The sequence below is a fragment of the Fukomys damarensis genome, unplaced genomic scaffold (assembly GCF_012274545.1).
Source record: "Fukomys damarensis isolate Sample0158 unplaced genomic scaffold, DMR_v1.0_HiC HiC_scaffold_12, whole genome shotgun sequence".
Lineage (NCBI taxonomy): Eukaryota > Metazoa > Chordata > Mammalia > Rodentia > Bathyergidae > Fukomys > Fukomys damarensis.
The window spans coordinates 5,378,694-5,398,030 of record NW_022900924.1 but is presented as its reverse complement, the minus strand read 5'-3'; the positions used below and the strand labels follow the sequence as shown (position 1 = coordinate 5,398,030).

At 44.4% G+C, this 19,337-nt stretch overlaps 1 protein-coding gene across 6 annotated transcripts in view; it reads left to right on the top strand.

The window, feature by feature from the left end:
• Window positions 1-10,871: 10,871 nt before the first annotated feature.
• The window catches only part of Prr14l (proline rich 14 like), a 67,437-nt gene continuing 58,971 nt past the window's right edge, over window positions 10,872-19,337 (top strand). For 5 of the 6 annotated variants that reach the window (XM_033762347.1, XM_033762346.1, XM_010603853.3 and 2 more), the window contains exons 1-2: window positions 10,872-11,043; window positions 19,130-19,219. The gene's annotated coding sequence lies outside the window, so the exon portion shown is untranslated. The remainder of the gene's footprint in view (window positions 11,044-19,129; window positions 19,220-19,337) is intronic. The other variant, XM_033762345.1, reaches the window with a different exon arrangement.

The window sequence follows — 19,337 nt, the reverse complement described above, 5'->3', positions numbered from 1 at the left end:
GTCTCGGTGGCCGCGCGACTTCCTCATCCGGGGCTCTCGCCGGGGGCGGGGCATAGCGTGCGTCCTCTGGCTCTGACCACCGGCGACCTTTCCCGCCAGTTGGGCAGACGGCCGGCTTCCTTTGGGGAGGAGATCTGCACTTAGTACCCAGGAGCTTCGTTTCTGACTTGGCGATCCCCCGACAGGGAAGACTGGGCGAGTCTCCCTGGGCGAGTGTTGCTCTTGTGTAAGAGCCTGACTGAACCAGAGCGACTCCATGTTGACCAGCAAACGACCTAGAGACTCTCGCTCCCCCCCATCCCTTATAGGATAACTGATTAATTGTGAATTGTTAGGTAACTGCTTTGAAGTAGCTGGGAAACTAAATGGAAACTGTAGTGAACACAGAGACCCAACACAAATCACGCCACTCCTTACTTGCCTGTAGTTGAATGATCTGAACATTATAATCTAAATTGTAAATGGAATAATGGATAATCGATCTGCTTCGATCATTAATACGTGACGGTCAAGTATATGCTTGATGACCACTAGCTCAGATCAACTGATTCTTTACCTTTGTCCTCTTCCTGTAAGTTTTAAGTGTAAACCCCCCCTTAGCCCTATATAAAATGGCCTTTGTTTCTGAGCTAGCCGCCTCTCTGAGCTACTTGGCTTGGGGAGTGCCGTCTGGCCAGACTAATAAAGGTCTATTTGCCAACATGCCTGGTGTGTTCCTTCCTGGGTGACTCTCGCTGTCCGACAAGCTCCTGGAGCCTCGCTGAGCTTCTGAGCCCAGCATCGTGGAAGCCTCTTGGCTGTTCACGCTCCAGGAGTAAAAGTGAGACTTAAGTCTTACATCTTGGAGGCCCCAGTGAGATCCCCAAGTGGGAACTATAAATCCGGCCGAGATTCTCTGTCACAGGATCCAGCAGGAGATTCTCAGACATAGACCTGAAAAGCCTCCGGAGGTAAGTTTTGAATCGGTTGCAACCATGTGATGTCAGGATAGAGGTGGCTGACGAGCCAGGAAGCCTCACCTGACCCCGGCCCTGACGAGGATTCCGGGTAGAATCTAAGTTCTTTTTCTTTTGTGTGGCGCCTGTGTGTCTTGTCTGTGTCCTGTCTGTTGAGTGTTAACTTTACATTCATTCCTAGGAACAAGATGGGAGGATCGAGCTCCAAAAATACCCCATTGGACTGTTTTCTCACTAACTTTAAATTGGCTTTTTCCCCTGAGCAGGAAGATGAATATGGAATGAAGTTTTCTCGAGGGAAACTCCGAACCCTCTGCAACTTGGAGTGGCCCACCTTCGGAGTGGGCTGGCCAGCTGAAGGTTCTTTCGAACCAAGACTTTGTCGGGCAGTATGGGCAAAGATCATTGAACACCCTGGCCACCCCGACCAATTCCCTTATATTACTATCTGGGCCCAGGCCTGTGAAGAACCTCCGGCATGGCTGCAGCACTGCTCCCTGCGCACCAGTTCTCGTATTCTGGTAATGGTACCAAGTGGGATAAAGTCCGCAAAGCAGCAGGCACCCAGGCCGGTGTTCTCCCAGGAGCCGGACCCCTTAAAGCCTATTGACCCCGGGTTAAGACCCCCTCCATATGCAGGACCATCCCCTGGGGAGGCAAAAGTTAAGTCCATCTACCCATCTCCCCCGAAATAAGGGGAGATCCTGGATTCCACCACCTCTCCTTCCCGTACCCGAGGGGGCTCTGCTTATGGGCCTCCGGAGGTGCCCCAGGAGAGACCGGACCCAGTCCCTGTGCTCCCATTGAGAGAAATAGAACAAGATCATTATGTATACATTCCTTTCTCTACAAGTGATTTATATAACTGGAAGCACCAGAATCCCCCGTTCTCTGAGAAGCCGCAAGCCCTAATCTCCCTCCTCGAGTCTGTGTCTAATACCCATGACCCCACCTGGGATGATTGTCAGCAACTTTTACAGGCTCTGCTCACATCCGAGGAACGAGAAAGAATTAGAAGACACGCTATTTGGTCAGTGCTGGGGGGAGCTGAGGGGCTTGTTGACGACCAACAACAACAGGCCCGAGTTGAAGCACAACTCCCCATCTCCCGTCCCAAATGGGAATAGAATTCCACCGGAGGTAGGGAAGCTCTTCGCAACTACCGTCAGCATCTCCTGGCCGGCCTTAGGGGCGCCGCTCGCAAGCCTACCAATTTGAGCAAGGTAAGCAAGGTCCTACAAGGGCCTGAGGAATCCCCCTCTGCCTTCCTGGAGCATTTACTGTAGGCATACCGCACTTACACTCCAATTGACCCAGATGCTCCAGCGAACAGGCAGGCAATTAATCTGGCTTTTGTAACTCAGTCGGCCCCAGATATTTGGAAAAAATTACAGAGAATTGAGGGCTTTGAATGAGAGAATAAGGAAAAATTGATAAGTGTAGCAATGAAGGTGTTCACAAACAGGGATCCACCCGAAGATAGAATAACTAAAAAGATGGCAAAGGCAAATATAATGATGATGGCAGAAGAGGGTTTTATACAGAAGGGGAGAAAAATGAAATGGGGAAATAAGAAGAATTTAAACTAATCGGAGAAGAAAATTCTCCAGAACAGGACTTGCGGGAGGTAAACAGCCGGGTGGAGACCATCCACCCAACGGTACCGAACCCCTACACACTGCTGAGCCTCATTCCGCCTGCACATGTATGGTATTCAGTTCTTGATCTCAAAGATGCATTTTTCAGCCGGCCCCTGGCACCAGTAAGCCAGCCGCTCTTTGCATTTGAATGGACAGACCCAGACACTGGAACTACTGGACAATTGACATGGACTCGATTGCCACAAGGCTTTAAGAACTCCCCCACACTGTTCGGGGAGGCTCTCAGCAGAGATCTACAAGAGGTAAGGAAAGCTTTTCCCTATGCAACTGTTCTCCAGTATGTAGACGACCTCTTAGTGGCGACCACAACCGAGAAAAAATGTCTCACAGCCACCGAGGGACTCCTGGAGGCCCTACAAGGTCTGGGATATCGAGTGTCCTGGAAGAAAGCCCAGCTCTGCAAAACCAAGGTAATTTACTTGGGTTACGTTCTTGAAAAAGGAAAAAGAAAGTTAGCTGAATCCAGGGTATCAGCGATCCTTCAGATCCCCACGCCCAGCTCAAAGAAACAGGTGTGTGAGTTCCTGGGGGCCATAGGATACTGCAGAATCTGGATACCTAGCTTTGCTGAAATTGCCAAACCCCTGCATGAGGCTACAGCAGGTGGGGGGGACGCACCCCTTGGACAGAGGCTTGCCAGCAAGCATTCCAGATGCTCAAGACTGCGCTCACCACAGCGCCAGCCTTAGAGCCCTGCCTGATTTAAATAAACCATTCACCTTATATGTGGCAGAGAGGAATGGAGTGGCAAAAGGAGTGATCACACAGTCTTTGGGGCCTTGGAAGCGACCTATAGCCTATCTATCCAAAAGACTTGATCCAGTGGCCAGAGGATGGCCGTCTTGTTTAAGGATGGTAGCTGCGGCTGCTGCTTTAACTCGGGAAGCTGATAAATTGACTTTTGGCCAGGATCTAACTCTGATCACTCCTCATGCCATTGAGCCCGTGCTGCACAACTCACCAAGTAGATGGCTAGCAAATGCTAGATTGTTGCAGTACCAGGGACTCTTGTTAGAACAGCCGCGCATTAAATTTGCCACAACATCTAACCTGAATCCTGCTAGTCTGCTCCCTGAGTCAGATGACCAACTGCCCATCCATGACTGCCTTGAGACTCTTGAAAATCTGCGGGGAGGACGTCCAGATCTGACGGACCTGGCCCTTCCCCGACTTGAGGCAACATACTCCACTGATGGATGCAGTTTCATACGTGAAGGTGTACGATATGCGGGAGCAGCAATAGTCAATCAGGATCAACAGGTAGTATGGGAACAAGGGCTGCCCCAAGGGACATCAGCACAGAAGGCCAAACTGATTGCTTTAACTAAGGCTCTGGAATTAGGAAAAGGGAAAAAGATAAATATTTTCACTGATAGCCGTTATGCTTTTGCTACTGCCCATGTACATGGAGAAATTTACCAGAATAGAGGACTTTTAACATCAGACGGGAAAGAACTTAAAAACAAAGTTGAGATATTGGCTCTGCTGCAAGCCATTTGGCTGCCAAGGGAGGTTGCCATCATTCACTGCCCTGGACATCAAAGGAATTCCTGAAGCGACTGGAAACAACGCAGCTGACCAGGCAGCAAAGCAAGCTGCCCAAAAATCAGTGGGGAAACAAATGGTGCTGCTACCTACACCCGTGCTCCCAGAGAGGCCTGAATACACAGAGGAAGAAATAATGGAGATTTGTAAGAACCACTGGACCAAAGGAAAGCATGGATGGTGGACGACAGATGAAGGGAAGATCATTCTGCCAGCTGCGGTGGCTGACACTTTGCTGAATGAGCTCCATGAATCCACCCACCTAGGAGAAAAGAGGATGATGGCCCTGTTACAGCCCCACTTTGTCAGCAGAGAATTAGCCCAGAAGGCCCGGGACAAAGTGAGACGGTGCCCCACCTGCCTCAAGGTAAACGTGAATCGGGTAACTGGGCCCCCAGGGGTCCGATATAGGGGACTGACTCCCGGAGAACACTGGGAACTGGACTTCACCGAAATGAAACTAGGCATGTATGGTTACAAATATCTGTTAGTTTTCATAGACACATTCTCAGGGTGGATGGAAGCATACCCTACTAAAAAGGAAACAGCTGAGGTAACAGTAAAAAAGCTCCTGACTGAGATAGTTCCCCGATTTGGCTTGCCCTTAGCCCTGGGGTCCGACAATGGCCCAGCCTTCACGGCTAAAGTGTCTAAACTGATTAGCCTAAGCATTGGAATTAGATGGAATTTACATTGTGCTTACAGACCTCAAAGTTCAGGACAGGTAGAAAGAGCTAACAGAACACTAAAGGAGATTTTAACTAAATTGAGCCTAGAGACTGAATTAAGTTGGGTGGAGCTTCTCCCTTTTGCTCTGTTGCGTATTCGATGTACTCCCAAGCCTCCTCTGAATCTGTCACCCTTCCAAATTATCTATGGGCGTACTCCCCCCTTGGTTCCCCATATAGATATGGAATTAAAGGAGAAATTCTCTCATCTGAGGTTGCTTAAGTCTCTGAGAGCTTTACATGAAATACAGTCTCAACTACAAGACCAGGTTAGAGGATCTCTGACCCTTCCTCATGAGAAACCTCTACAGCCACTGCCCTATAAGCCGGGAGAACTGGTTTATATTCACAGGTTTAACTCCAAGACCTTGGAACCACGGTGGAAAGGACCTTTTCCAGTTGTCCTGTCTACTCCTCTGACTGTGAAGGTTGCAGGACACCCGATGTGGATCCATCGCAACCACGTCAAGCCCGGACCAGACAACAGCCCAGAGGCACACAGAAAACGCAGTGTCATCAGCAAACCCACAGAATTGAAAGTAAAACTCCACTCAACTGGACCTTCATTATGATCTGGGTGATTTCCCTTGGGACAATAATAGTAATGTCCAAAAAGAACGTAGGTCATACTAAAAATGTTTGGGTGCAATTAGCTGAATCCTTAAATTTGTCTGAAATATGTTTAAATGCTGATGTGAATTTTCATTATGTGCTTGGAAGTTGTTTGGTTCCAGTATGCACCCCACTTGAAAGTATTAGACCATATACTATGTTTAAAAATTTCCCACAAGTAAATCTCAGTTATTTGGATAGTTACAATTGGGGACAGGTGACATGTTACAAACCAAAGAATGCTATTAAGCTATATACCCCTCGAGTAGCTATGTCCAATAAGACTCTCTGTGCCAAATATAAAGGTTGTACTTCCCAGTGTTTAAATCTTAAACAAACAGATGTAATGAAGTGTTCTAGAGAACAAAAGATTCCTTACAGCAAATGCCATAATACTTTGCCACTGGGATGGTTTTACACTTGTGAGGGAATAACTTATAATTATATCCCAGCAAACTTGACCCAGGCCCGCTGTTGTCTTAGTAAATTAGCAGTCATCTTACCTGACAGGGGAGACCTCTCACCACCCAACAGAACAAAACGCTGGTCTCCCTGTACTTCACCAGGCTGTGATGATGATGTAGGACTTTTAACAGATGCTGAAGTTATTCCTATGATTATTTCTGTGATAGGTATATCCTCGATTGGAGTACATGCTGAAAAGGCAGTTAGAAAACTAGCTTGCAAGGTAGTTAAAGGGTTAAATACCACCTCTGCCACGCTGGCGCTAATTAATCAAGAACTCCAGGAACAGAGACAAGCAATCTTATATAATAGGGCGGCAATTGATTAATTGCTATTATTTCATCACCAAGGTTGTGAGAGGGTTAAAAATATGTGCTGCTTCAATTTAACACATAATGGGCCAGCTATAGAACAAGACATAGAAAAGCTCAAAGATTTAGCTACAAAAATTCATAATGAACAGATAGGGTGGGATTTATTTAAATAGTTAACAAGTTAGTTACCTGACATTACCTGGGTAAAACAACTGATACTCTGTATAATGGCATTAGGATTTTGTACTGCAATAACTTGTTGTCTTTTACAATGTGTTCCTTTATTAAGGCCCAGAGTCAGATATAAGTTAATCAAAGATTTGATTTAGGTCCAAAAATCAGTGGGGAATGTAAGAGCCTGACTGAACCAGAGCGACTCCATGTTGACCAGCAAAATGTCCTAGAGACTGTCGCTCACCCCCATCCCTTATAGGATAACTGATTAATTGTGAATTGTTAGGTAACTGCTTTGAAGTAGCTGGGAAATTAAATGGAAACTGTAGTGAACACAGAGACCCAACAAAACACACCATCTTACTTGCCTGTAGTTGAATGATCTGAACATTATAATCTAAATTGTAAATGGAATAATGGATAATCGATCTGCTTCGATCATTAATACGTGACGGTCAAGTATATGCTTGATGACCACTAGCTCAGATCAACTGATTCTTTACCTTTGTCCTCTTCCTGTAAGTTTTAAGTGTAAACCCCCCCTTAGCCCTATATAAAATGGCCTCTGTTTCTGAGCTAGCCACCTCTCTGAGCTACTTGGCTTGGGGAGTGCCGTCTGGCCAGACTAATAAAGGTCTATTTGCCAACTTGCCTGGTGTGTTCCTTCCTGGGTGACTCTCGCTGTCCGACAAGCTCCTGGAGCCTCGCTGAGCTTCTGAGCCCAGCATCGTGGAAGCCTCTTGGCTGTTCACGCTCCAGGAGTAAAAGTGAGACTTAAATCTTACACTTGAGCTGTCTCTTTGTGTGCAGATGAAGTTAAGGGCACTCGCCTGGCCTCACAGTGCTGTTGAAAGGCGCAAAAGAAAGTTTATGTAACTTTTATAAAATGGGAAGAGCTAAGCATGTGAGACACGGTGAGGGCGCCTACTGGGAAATACCACTTTGTGGGTCTTTGTAAACCCAAGCCCCAAAAGACGTTCTTTACTCCTGAGTTAACATGATTAACAGACTTATGTAGTTTTAACCCTATTAGGTAACAGATACTATCAAACTTCCTAGGCAGAAAACAGCCTATGGCGACAAACTCCTCAGAATGAAGTATGAAGCCTTTTCTTTTCCCCCTAGGTGCTGGGAATCCAAACCAAATGTTTTAAGTGCCAGGCAACCCCTCTTACCACTACACCCTGGCCCTTTTATTTTTTACTTTGAGACAAGGACCCGCTATGTTGCTAAATTTCTCAGGCTGAACTCGAACTTAGAATCCTCCTGCCTCAACCTCTTAAGAGTGCGGTGATTACAGGCAAGCACCAACTCACCCAGGTAGGTCTTTTTATAATTGGAATCCATGTGTTACGTTAAACCATCACCCCACTTCTAATCACAGTGACTACTAAATCTAAATGGCACTCCTGATTCCAGTCCATTACAACACTTGGTTTTAGTTTCTTACCAGCTTTCACACAAGCTGTTTCAGTTTCTTAACGGTTTTCAGGACCCCATATGAATGTTGGCCAAAAAAAGTGGAGGGTACCAATGGGAGACTTGGGTATGAGCCAGGGGGACCCCTGTATGTAGTAAGACAACCAAAAACTTCCTTAAACATGATGATTTTATTTAGAATTTGTGCTAAATTAAATCATTCATTAATTGTGAGGTACTTTTATTTTTTTGTACTGGGGATTGAATCCATGATCTGGCAAATGCTGTACCACTCGCCTGCAAACTACATCTCTAGCCCCCCATTTTTAGATGACTTCCCACTGAGATACCTAACTTGGGCCAGAATTCCTGAGTTTAAGCAGTCCTCTTGCCTTGGCCTGCCTAGTAGTTGGGACTGCAAACAGCAAGGCACTAGACTTGTGCAAACTTCAAAGCAAAGAAACCCTGAGCTGGGGAATACAGCTCAGTAGTAGAGTACTGGCCTGGCATGCTTGAAGCCCTCAGTTAGATCTCCAGCACAACAAAGAAAAGAAAAATCATACAGGGCAGTTGTGGTGATGCAACCTGTAATCTGAGATACAAGTTAAGTCCCCAATTTACCAACAATGGAGTTGGGAACAAATGGAGGAAGTAGGACATGTGTCTGCCGGACATGGTAACAGTTGTGCTGCTGTGTGCCTGCTGTGCAGTGTGACAAGCCGGGTGTGGTGGCACAAGCCTGTAATCCCAGCACTTGGGAGGCTGAGGCAGGAGGATCGCTGTGAGTTCGAGACCAGCCTGGACTACAACTACATAGTGAGACCCTGTCTCCAAAAACAAAACATTGTATATTTGTGTGTTGGACTTGCAAACTAATCTGACTTAGGAACATTCTCCCAAAAAGGAATTTCTTTGTAAATCAGGAGTTTACTTGTACTTAGAAGGGTGAGGTAGGAGGATTGCATATTAGAGACCAGTTTGGGGAATTTAGCTAGGCCCTGTCTCAAAAAACAACAAAAAAATGGGGGTGTAGCCAAGTGGAAGAGTAGCTTACCTAATATGCACCAAGCCCTGTGTTCTACCTAGGTTTCATCCCAGGTAAATACACACATATACATGTGCGGGGCAGGGGGACATGTGGAGTGGAGAGGGAAAGAGAAAAAAATCATACATAACTAAATAGAGGAAAACAGTTACAAAAAATGGGCCATTGAAGTGAATAGACACTTCTCAAGAAGCACAAATGGCCCATAAATACATGAAAAAATATTCACCATCGCTGACCATTAGAGAAATGCAAATCAAAACACTGAGATTCTATCTTACTCTGGAAAGAGTAAGGAGAGGAGAAAAAGCCAGAGGAGAAAAAGAAAACCTTCTACATTGTTGGTGGGAATGTAAACTACTATAACCACTGTAGAAGATTCCATACATTCAGTATGGAGAGTCCTCAAAAATCTGAAACTAGAAATTCCATTTGATCCAACTATTCCCCTTCTAGGTATCTTCCTAAAAGACAAAAGACATTATATTACAGTGATACTTATGCTCCCCTGTTTATAGCAGCATAACTCATAATAGGCAAATCTTTGTAGCTGTTTATTTGTCCATCGACGGATGAATGGATAAAGAAATTCCAGTATTTGTATACAAAGGAGTACTACTCTGCCATAAAGAAAGATAAACTTGGCCAAGTCTAATCCCAGCACTTGAGAAGCTGAGCCAGGAGGATCGCTGTGGGTGCAAGGCCAGCCTGGGCAACATAGGAAAACAGCCTCAACTACAACTCAAGGCCAGCCTGGAGTACAAAGCAAGACCCTGCCTCAAAAAACGAAAAAAGAAAGAAAGTAAAGAAAAAATTAAGTCATTTGTAGAAAAATGGATGTACTTTGAGACTTTAATGTTAAGTAAAATAAATCAGATGCACAAATTTAAACATTGCGTAACTTTTCTTACATGAGACTCCAAATATAAATTTAGAAATGGCTGAAAGTGGGCCGGGGATTTAGCTGAGGGGTGCCGCTGCCTGTCTTGCAAGCGCAAAGTGCAAGGTCCAGAGTTCCATCCCTGGTACCACCAAAAAAAAAAAAAAGGAAAAAGAGAAATGGCTGAAAGTGAAATTTCTGGTTAATTCATCCCAAATAGCATCTGTATATTTTGGGAAATTCATAGCTGATTTATGAACTCCACATATATCTGAACTGTATATGGTCTCGGCCTATGGGTTTATATACGTCCACTCTCAGCCCAAATGCGTGTTCACCAAGTCAGAGATACCTTGATGAGAGAAAAATTAAAATCTCCAAAAGTTCTAAACCTCTAGCCTAACTCACCAAACTCCAAGAAGCAACAGATTTTTATTTTTAACATTTATCTATGTGATATGGGGAAACGGACTGCATTCTCTGAACCTCAATTCCCTTCTAGGTTAATTTTTTCCTTCAAACGTCTGCCAAACACTGTTAGGTGCTCTGAACATAGTGTTAAACAAGGCAGGGATGGAAAGGAACAGATGGTAAACAAGTCAAGTGATGAACACATGGTACTCCAATCTAGTGTTTAATCTGTGAAGAAATGAAAACAAAATCCTGAAACCAACTAGGAGCAGAGGTGTCACTTAGATTTACTGGTCAGTGCGATTACATGTCAGTGATGTTAACCTACACTATCTATTTCAGTTATTAAAAGGTCGCCTGTTGCCAGGGTGGAAACACGAATGCTTCCTAGAATACCACACGTCCAGATTTAAAAAAAAAATGGTGGACTGAACAGGGCTGATAGCAATGGATAAAGGTACTGGCGCTGGGCCCTGAGCCTCAAGCAGGAGCCCAGCCCAAAACTGTGTTCCCCTTTAAGAGTCTGAACTGCAGGGGCGGGGTTGAGGGCTGCCGGGGCTTTCGGAGGGCGGGAGATCCCAGGTGGGAAGAGCCACCCCTCGAACAGCGCGCCTGCGTGAGAGGTGCGGGGGCGGTACTTGGGCGACTCCGCATGGCTGGCTCGGGCCCCGGATGAGGAAGTGCGGGAGGACCATAGAGACGGAGAGGCGGTAGTGGACGGAGCGCCCCCGGGCTCTCGGCTCCGTAGGCTCAGGTAGAGTTGGCGGCGATCGAGCTGCGTCTGCAGAGCCCAATCTGGAGGGGCAAGCGCAGGCGGCGGAGCAGGTCTCAGGGTAAGCGGCAGGGGCCCTGAAGACTTCCGGCATAGCTGCCCGGCCCCCTAAGCCCGGAGGGGACCCTCCGTCGGGCGGTGCTGCCCCAAAGGGAGGACCCCCCCCCAGCCCAGGGGGGCGCAGAAGGGAACGGAGGCTGCGCTGTTGCGGGCGGTGGAACGACCCAGAGAGAGGCAAGAGAGCAGGCCTCGCCTCGCCTCACTAGAGGAAAACTGGTTCTCCAAACCCTACGACGGTGGAGACTCCTACTTCAGTCAGCAGGGGACCCACAACTTGTGGAGGAAGACGCCCCATGTCGAGGTCTTGCGATCTTCCTTGGCTCTCGACCGTCTGTTAGCGGCGAAAGACACTCGCAGGGTGCGACAGGGAATTCTGAACTTAGCCTAAGCAGGGATAAGGGGTATCACCCAAATGAGACGACCTCCTCTCCCCAGTTTGGTCCGCACCCAGCAGGTGAGGAGGGAAACTCAGCTTCTCTAGAAGCGACGGAGACGACCTTCCTTTCCCGTATGAATAGTTACAATACCTTTCCGCCTTCGTTTTTCACCTTTACCCCAAGATTGAGGGGGAAAACACTGAATTTACTTTATAGCATGAGAAACCATCAGGGTGCCCCCCCATCATGCCCCTCACTTTTTTGCTTTTAAGTCTCGATGTGCGATGAGCTCCTTTTTCCTTGCACAGTTTGTATAAATGCTTAGAAGATAGTAAATTTTGGTGAGTTGTTCCTATTAATTTGTTAAGAAGGGAAACTTCTTAACCGGGGTCCGGGGATTTAGCTCAGTGGTTCCACCGCCTGCCTTGCAAGCGCAAGGACCCGATCGATCCCCGTACTTCTTAACCGGGGTCCGGGGATTTAGCTCAGTGGTTCCACCGCCTGCCTTGCAAGCGCAAGGACCTGAGTTCGATCCCCGGTACTGTGAGAGAGAGAGAGAGAGGAAACTGTTATCTTACACGAAGCAGTGGTGGCAGATGTTTTTGTGCACTCTCTCCCAACCCATAGTAACAAGTGTCCAATCTACCCTTCCTGGAGAAGAGGAAGACTTTCCCCACCCCACGGTGGAAAGACACTTCTCTTAAATCTTACCGTCTTCTGTTACCCATTAATAAGAGAGGGCCTCACTGAAAATCAGGAAAAAAGACAGCTTTTGGAAGCAGGTCAGTACTGTCAAGAAGAAGGGACATCAGAGTCCAAAACTCAGCCTTTCCTTTGTCCACAGAACCTATCATCTCTTATTGGTTAGAGGTGGCCGTTCTCATTACCCCTGCTTGCTCTTGTGACCAAAAAAAAAAAAAAAAAAAGATTTTCCTTCTACTTACACAACCTCCTCTACATTGAGCACCCAAGCTGACTTCTTCCTTTCTCTTGCTTTCCTAAGAAAAATAAACCTTTGAGGAAAGGACTCAGTTTTGTCTATATAGACTGATGCAGAAGGTTCCTTTTCTCCTCTGCCACTGAAAAAGAGGAAAACCTTTTATTCAAGGAGTCTTTGTGAGTAGAAATCAGGAGCATTTCACTGTTTCGTTCCCTGTGTAGAGACAGGGATCCTTTTTCTGCATGCTCATAAAAGGAGGAAAGGGGAAACAGTGCTTGATGCTTTTGAGATTTCCTGCACACTCCATGTTTAAGAGCCGGGTCCTGTTTAGTATATGTGCTTCTCTGTCTTGCTTTCAGTTTGTCGTGAGATTGAATTAAAGGTTTTTCTTTCTCTGTCCCTCAAGAAGAGGCCCCTTCTCCTTCCCTCATGGAGGGATTGGCTACAGTGTCTGAATCTTTTGGAAAAGAAAGCCCCCTTTTCAAGGTGAAAGGAGTGTTGGGAACTTCTGAGGGCCTGATCATTATTGTGAGTATTGTTCCTTGACACAAGCATGGCAGCGGCTGGTGTTATTAACAGCCCCTTTATTGGAATTAAAGGGGAGGGAGACCTTCAGTCTTGGGATTATTGGGGCACATGGCTTTCTGTTTTCTTTGTTCATTTGTTTGGTTCCCCCCTATTTTTTGCTTTATTTTTGTAAATTTTTTACCTGTGGAATTTTTGTTTTGGGGAGTGTTGAATGACAAGTAATGGCCACTCAGTCAGGTTTTTAGTAAATTACAAAATATTCTAATGAGGTTGAGAGCTGCAGGGTTAATCCTTCACTGGTAGTTTTGGGTGTTTCTTTAGGACTTTTTTGGGGGGAGGGTTGGCATAGGATTTAGCACTGCCTCGTCATTACCTGAAGGCACAATTAAAAGCTTTCCTCTTTTTTTTTTCTTTTTTTGTGGGGTTTTTTGGGTTTTGGGGGGTGCTGTGTGTGTGTGTGTGTGTGTGTGTGTGTGTGTGTGTGTGTGTAAAGTGTTCTTAAACTACCTCAGATGCCCTTGAGTACTTGTGGGAGGAGGTTTGTCTGGGCTCTGTACCCCTTTTGTTGGTGTCTGTAGGTGTTTTTTGCTGAAACATAGAGAAAAGTTATCCTTAAGATTCTTGTGGTTTTTAAGGTTTTCAGGATCCTTTGTGATTATTTTGTCTAACTTGTTCATTTTACACAGGAAAAACAAATCCAGGAAGGTTCACTTAACTTTCACTTAAGCTGGAGGCTATGTGGATGTGGTTAGTGAATAGAGTCAGAATAGGGACGTTTGCCTGTTGACTTGGAGACCAGCTATGAGACTGCTGTCTTTAGTGCTTTTGCATTTGAAACAGAATGATCAGGAGATAATGTTTTTGCTTTTTTGGTGTGGGGGATCAAACTCTGGACCTTGTGCTTGTGAGGCTTGTGAGGCAGGTGTAGTAACATTGAGCTAAATCCCAGACCCAGGAGATAATCATCCTTAACTCAAGGTAATTTCAAGGTAATTTCTTTTACTAGAATCATTGTTTCTTTGCTTTGCTTTTTTTTTTTTTTGGTGCTGAGGACCAAACCTAGGGCCTCTCACTTGCTGAACAAACATTCTACCACTGAGCTAAATCCCCAGCCCTTGCCAGAATAATTTTACCACATATTTTAAATAAACATTAGTCATTTTTTCAGGACTAAATCCATTCCCTAAAAATCTAATCTTCATTTGTGTTTACATAAAGATGAGTAGCAGTAGTAGTCCTCAAGCCAGTAGTAGCTGGCAAGAGTCATTCTTAAATCATAAAAAAAATTATTTTTTTATTTAGACTTCAAACTAGATAATTATCTGGTGTCCTCATCCAGTGAGTTGATTGTAAATCATTAGAAAGGATTAAGCTGTAAATAAATCCCTGTCCACATTTTATAAGCATATGTACTTTTTTCTTTAACTTTAGATTTTTTTTTAGTACTTTTAAAACTTTGATGGTTAAAGCAGAAAGCTGATAATTGGAAAGATTCTGATAAGGTAAAGAGATAAAACTTTTATTGCTGTGTATTTAGATTTGGGCTAATAAAAATTTTAACATAAATAATTCATACTGTTTTTCTAAAAAGTGCAGCATATAAGTAAGTCATTGATGATCTCATCACCCAGGGTAACATTATTGATGTTGGGTTTTATTCTTTCAAAAAATAGTTATGCAAAAAAAATTTGTTTTTCTGTGTGTATATATTTTCTCAGTGTTTATTTCTTTATTTACCTGGGGATTGCACCCAGGGCCTCACGCTTGCTGGGCAAGCACTCTACCTCTAATACAGAACTACTGAGAGCTACATGGCCTCAAGCTTGTGATCCTTCTACCTTAGTCTCCTGAGTAGCTGGGGCTATAGGTGTGTGCCACCTTGCCTGGCACAGATGTTTATTTAGTTCCTCTCAGGCAGTTTTCTGTGTAGAGATATGTTTCCCATTATCAGTCTCTGTTTTTGCAGTATTGGAGATTAAACCTAGGGGCTTGCATTAGGTAGGCAAGTGACTGATCTATGTGTTCAGTCGTTTACATTTTTGTTTTGAGACATAGTCTCACTAAGTTGCCAAGCTATACTTGAACTTGTGATCCTCTTGCCTCAGCCTTCCAAGTAGCTGGGGGTAACAGTTGTGTACATGTAGCTATGTCATCAGTTTTGATTTCTCCATTGTGTTCAGCAATTTCATTTTAGAGGCCTTGTGTTTTTTAAAATTATGTTCTGTTACTGCAGTCTTATGGCACTGCCAATATGTTTTTTGAGACAGGTGTTAGGAATCGAACTCAGGACCTTGAGCTTGCCAGGTGGGTGTGGCGCCACTGAGCTGAATCCCCAGTCTGGCACTGCCAATATTTTGATAGGTGGCAATATGAGCTGAGAATTATTTGATCTGCTGATTTAGGCTTGTATCAACTCTGAGGGGTCCAGCTGTTCTTGTTCAAGAACAACCTTCTGCTCTTCTTTTTTTTTTGGTCCCGGGGATCAAACTCGGATCCTTGGATCGAACTCGGGTCCTTGTGCTTATGAGGCAGGCAGCAGAACCACTGAGCTAAATCTCTGCCCCATTGTCTCAAAATTTTGAAAAGAAAAAAATTTTTTTAAAGACCAGGATTCAGTCTCCCTTGCTACTCTCCACTATCTACCCAAAAATAGACGATAGCCTACGGTATTTTAGAAGTTGTTTTCAGTGATCGACATTTTATAATTCTTTTCGGCCTGCATCAGTTTACTTTATAGATGCAGCCGTAAGAAATGTAAAGGCACTTTTTCCCTGAGGAACATTCTGTACCATTTTGTGTGATTATGAATATTAATTATGGTAAATATCTGTTTAGTAGATTTGCTTGCACATGATTCTGTGTGGAGCGGTGTATGGAACAAAATCTTAAATGTGACAGTGGGAGTAGAAGAGACTATGGTTTGAGACATCATAAGTATTATGTCCAGAGGTTATAGATGGTGACCACATGGAGAGTGGTAATCAGATAGAGTGACAGACAGGTCAGTGGTAGTTATGTCTTGGAATTCCAGTCTGTACTCCCGACAAATGATATTGCTAAGAGGCAGTGGGATGAAGAACAAGTAGTAGGGGTGGAGGTGTAGCTCAGTGGGAAAGCATGTGCTTAAGGCCATTGGTTTAATCCCTAACACACACACGCACGCGCACACACACACACACACACACACACACACACACACACACGACATCTAAGTTTACTGAACACATCTTATTAATCTTTGTTTCTTAGAGCTGTTTGCATGTAGAAAAACTCAGCTGTTCACTAGATTGAATTGGGCTCTATTTTATTTTGTTTTGTTTTTGAGACAGGTCTCACTGTGTAGTCCAGGCTGGCCTCAAACTCATGGCGATCCTCCTCTCTCAGCCTCCCAAGTGCTGGGATTATGGGCTGCACTATCACACCTGGCTTGGTTTCTATTTTAGACTTGTTAAATTTGGTGGTGGTGGTGTGGGGGTCTCCATCCTTGACAGTGAGAAAGATCAGGAATTGAAAGAAAAGTTGAGGCCGGAGGCAGGTTTCTTCTCTCCACACCCAGTACTGGTATCAAATTCAGGGCTTCAAACATGCTAGGCAAGTTCTCTGTCACTGACCTATGTATAACTCCAGCTATTTTTTTAAAATCAGCTTTATTAAGATAAAATTAACATGGGCTGGGATTTTAGCCCAGTAATAGAGCACTCATCTAGCATACATGAGGCCTCCCTAGTTCTCCCACATTTCCAGCTCAATGCAACAACTAAACTACTTTGTCTCTGTAGTTTGTTTTTGTTGTTTTTTTTTGTTTGTTTGTTTTGTTTTGTTTTATTTTGAGACAGGGTCTCACTATGTAGTTGAGACTGACCTGGAACTCATTATGTAGCCCAGGCTGGTCTCAAACTCACAGTGATCCTCCTGCCTCAGCCTATTGAGTGCTGGGATTACAGACATGCGCCGCCACACCCAGCCCTGTCTATAGTTTTACCTTTTGTTGGGGGGTACCAGGGATCAAACTCAGAACCTTGCTTTAAATCCCCAGTAGTTTTGCCTGTTTTTGATGATTCACATAAATGAAATCTCTATAATATGTGGTTCTTGGTGACTACTTTCTTTCACATAATGTGTTATCTTCAAGATTTGTTCATGCTGTAACCTGGATTGGTATTTTATTTCTTTTTATGGATGAATAATATTCTGTTGTACAGCTGTACTATAGTTTATTCACTCATCAGTTGATAAACGTTTGGATTTTTTGTAATTTTTTGGCTATTATGACTGGTACTATGTAAGAATATTTGTGGGCCGGGGATTGAGCTCAGGGTTGTATGTTATTGCTTTCAGCTCAGTTGTTTTAGTTGATCAGTTCTTCTGTTGTTACTTCAAGTTACTCACAAGTGCAAGGTCCTGAGTTCGATCCCTGTTAAAAAAAAAAAAAAGACTATTTGTGTGCAGGATTCTGTGTGGACATTTTTTTGTGTATATACTTATTAGTGGAATTGCTGGGTCATATAATAACTATGCTTAAAGGGACAGTTGTGTTTTGTTTGCCTTTGTTTTGTGTTGGATGTTTTTGTTTGGCTATTTGTTTGTTTTTTGGTACAGGGGAATCACACTTGGGCCCTTGCACTTGCAAGGCAGGCGGTGGATCCAGGGAGCCAAATCCCCAGCCCTGCTTGTTTCTGTTTGTACTGGAAATTGAACCCAGGAGCACTCTAACCCTGAGCTGTACCTCCATCCCTACTTTTTTTGGGGTAGGATGGGTGACAGGGTCTTGCTGAGTTGCCCAGGCTGTCCTGGAATTTTTGATCCTTCTGCCTGAGCCTCCCAAGTAGTTGGTATTACAGGCATGCCCAACCATGCCCCCAGCTTGTAAGTATTTTTTGTTGTTTCTTGATGCTGAGGATTGAACTCGGCCTTACACATGCTAGGAAAGCACTCTCCTATTCACCTACATCCCTGGCCCAAAGAGACAGCTTTGAGTTATAGCAGAGGCTGAAGGAAAAGGTAAAGTAATGGCCAGGAATGGTAGACCAAGCCTGCAACCCTAGCTACTCAGGAGGCTGAGGCAGGAAGATTGCAACTTCAAGGCCAGTTTGGGCAACTCTGATACCCTGTCTCAAGATAAAAAAAAAAGAACGAAAAGAAAGCCTGGGGACATAGTTCAGTGATAGCGTGCATGCCTAGGTCCTTAGTTTGATCCCAGCACCCCCACACATTCAAAAAAATCATAAAACCTGAGAAGGGAAGAGTTAAGGATTAACATGAATCCTGGTGTGGGGGCACATGCTCAGGAAGCTGACACAGGAGGATCGCTGTGAGTTTGAGGTCAGGCTGGGCTACATAGTGAGTCCAAAGCTAGCCTAAACTACGTAGAGACCCTGTCTTAAAAAAAAAAAAAAAAAAAGATTTAACTTTGAGACTACTTATACCTCATTAGTGGACAGGGAATAAAGAATTCTTGGGTACCAAGTGTCAGAGTCCCAAGAAGCTGATTTTCTTTGGCAGACATGATCTGTATAGTTTTCTTTCCTGTACTAGTTCTTCTGTCTCGAGTGTGACAACCAAAAACTGGGTTGTGTATGTTTGTATGTTGCTGGGAGAAGGAAGCTGAACCAAATTAAAATGGAGTGCTTTCGACTTATTCTTGGCATCAAGTAGAAATTCTACTTTAACCCCTACATACACACAGGCGCACACATGTTCACAGACGCACACATGCGCACACTCTCTTCTTCCTCTTCTCCTCCCCTCTCATCTCCCCCCATATACCCACACAGTCTCAGATCTAAAATGCCTCCAGTTTATGAACGACTTTTACTTGGAGAGTATCATTTGATTTTCACTATACTTTTCCTGTATACAAGTTTATCTCTCCCTGCTAGTGAATTCATTTTCATTTGTTTATCTTTTTCAGTACCGGTCATTGAACTTAGGGAGTGCTGAGCTATATCCACAGGATCCCCTCTGTGCTTTAATTTTTAAATTTTGAGACAGGTATTGTATGTTATTGCTTTCAGCTCAATTGTTTTAGTTGATCAGTTCTTCTCTTGTTACTTCAACTGCAGTGGACCAACAATCTGATTTCCTATTGTTTCCAGTATTTAAATTAGTAGTGTAGCTTTAGATGCTTTTACCTTTGTAAAGATTTCATTAAATTTTACCTTCTGTCCTCCTCTTGTTTGGGGTTAGGGAAAGCATGAAGAATCAAAGTGTGAATTTGGTTAACCAGTTTCTGTCTTGGTCAGGTCAAGGTCGATGTCATTGTCCATACTGTATGTGTTTCGTGGATTAAAATGGAAAAGCTACTGGCCAGGAAATCCTGATCCTGAATATGTGTATGTTTTGACCTCTTTTATTTTGGTTTTTTTGGGGAGGTACTGGGGATCGAACTCAGGCCCTTTCCGCTTGCAAGGCAGTCACCAGAACCACTGAGCTAAATCCCCACCCTGACCT